The sequence below is a fragment of the Triticum aestivum genome, chromosome 5A (genome assembly GCF_018294505.1).
Source record: "Triticum aestivum cultivar Chinese Spring chromosome 5A, IWGSC CS RefSeq v2.1, whole genome shotgun sequence".
NCBI lineage: Eukaryota > Viridiplantae > Streptophyta > Magnoliopsida > Poales > Poaceae > Triticum > Triticum aestivum.
In genome coordinates, this window is record NC_057806.1 from 418661390 (window position 1) to 418663010 (window position 1621).

Sequence of the window (1621 nt, forward strand, 5' to 3'; positions counted from 1 at the left end):
CAGCCTGGCTCGCCCGATGGCGCTTGCCCCGACGCGCTGCAAGACGTCGCCGACGCCTGGGCGGCGAGCTGCCTCGCCGATCTTCTTGGCGAGGCTCGCATCTCTGACGAGCCCGCATCCGACGCGGGCACAGACAGCCCCGAGAGCCACCTCGTCAGCCTCCTCGATCAACTCCACGTCTCCGGCGAACTTGCCACGGACTTGGAGTCGGTTGGCTCCACCAACCCGATGCTTGTCGACTCCGACATGGTATCCCTTGACGCCTTCCCCACCAACGCGGTGGTCATCAATGACCCTCTTCCTCATGCCGACAGCAGCAGCAGTGCCATTACCGAGGTACTGGTTATCAGCCACGGTGCCCCCTCAGGCGAAAACGCCCACGACGCTCTGTAGGCGGCGCTGCACGACTTGTCCGTCCCCGCCCCGGCCGACGCGGACGCCAAGACATTGGAGGCGCGCCGCCTCGCCCTCGTTGCGGATGGCCAAAGGCTCGCCACCATGAGACGCCTCACCGAGGCTCACCAGCGCGAGGTCGACCGAGGCGCCTTCGGCACGCCGCCTCCCGACGGGCCAAGCCGCGTCGGTATCGTCAGGAAACACGGCGCGGCTATCGCTGACATGCTGGGAGCAGACCGCCCAGTCTATGCCAGGCCTCTCGAGAACTTGTGCGCCGCCCAGGCGGCCGCAGATGAGTTGAATGGGTTGGGGCATGATGAGTTCCCTTACATGACCAGATGCATCCAGCAACTTATCGACGCGGCCACAGAGCGACATGAAGCCGGCATCCACGCCGAGAGTCCTCCCCCGCGCCGAGAGCACGGCGCGACGTCCTCAATGCTGACTGCAGGCAACACCCGCGCGAGAAAAGAAAAGGAGCCGGCTGCCAGCCGTAGCCGGACTCGAATCTCCATCGAGCGTGACGCCGAGGGCCGCCCTCGAGCCTTGGAGCGGCGGGGCAACCCTCCTCCTCCTCCGCCTCCTGGGGAGAGATACCCTACCCCGCCACCTGTCATGCACCCAACTCTCAGCGGCCGGCTGGGTCGCCGCGAAGGAGTCTGCGAGAATGATGCCCGCCACCGGATCGACCGCCTTGCGCGATCCTTGGCCCTGGAAGAAGAAGATGATGTCGTCCCATCTTGTTTCGGCCCCCACATCCGCGACGAGCCCTTCCCCAAAGGGTTCTCGCTCCGAAGAGACAAGCCCAAGTACACGGCTCCGTGAAGCCGGAAGATTGATTGATCGACTACTCCACCGCGGTTAGCATCGCAAACGGCAACAGGCGTGTTGCCGTGAAATATGTGCCCCTCATGCTCCAAGGCATGGCACGCACCTGGCTTAACAGTCTCAAGCCTTACAGTGTCAACAGCTAGCTAGACTTCACTGAAGCCTTCATACGCAACTTCACTAGCACCTACAAGCGGGCTCCTAAGCGCCGACAGCACTCCTTGTGCGTCCAAGGGCCCAACGAATCGACTCGCGACTACCTCACGCGGTGGGCCGAGCTCCGCAATTCCTGCGAGGCAGTGCACGAGGTCCAAGCTATAGAGTACTTCACCGCCGGGTGCCGAGAAGGCACCCTCCTCAAGCACCGACTCCTCTGCGACGAGCCGACTACGCTTGA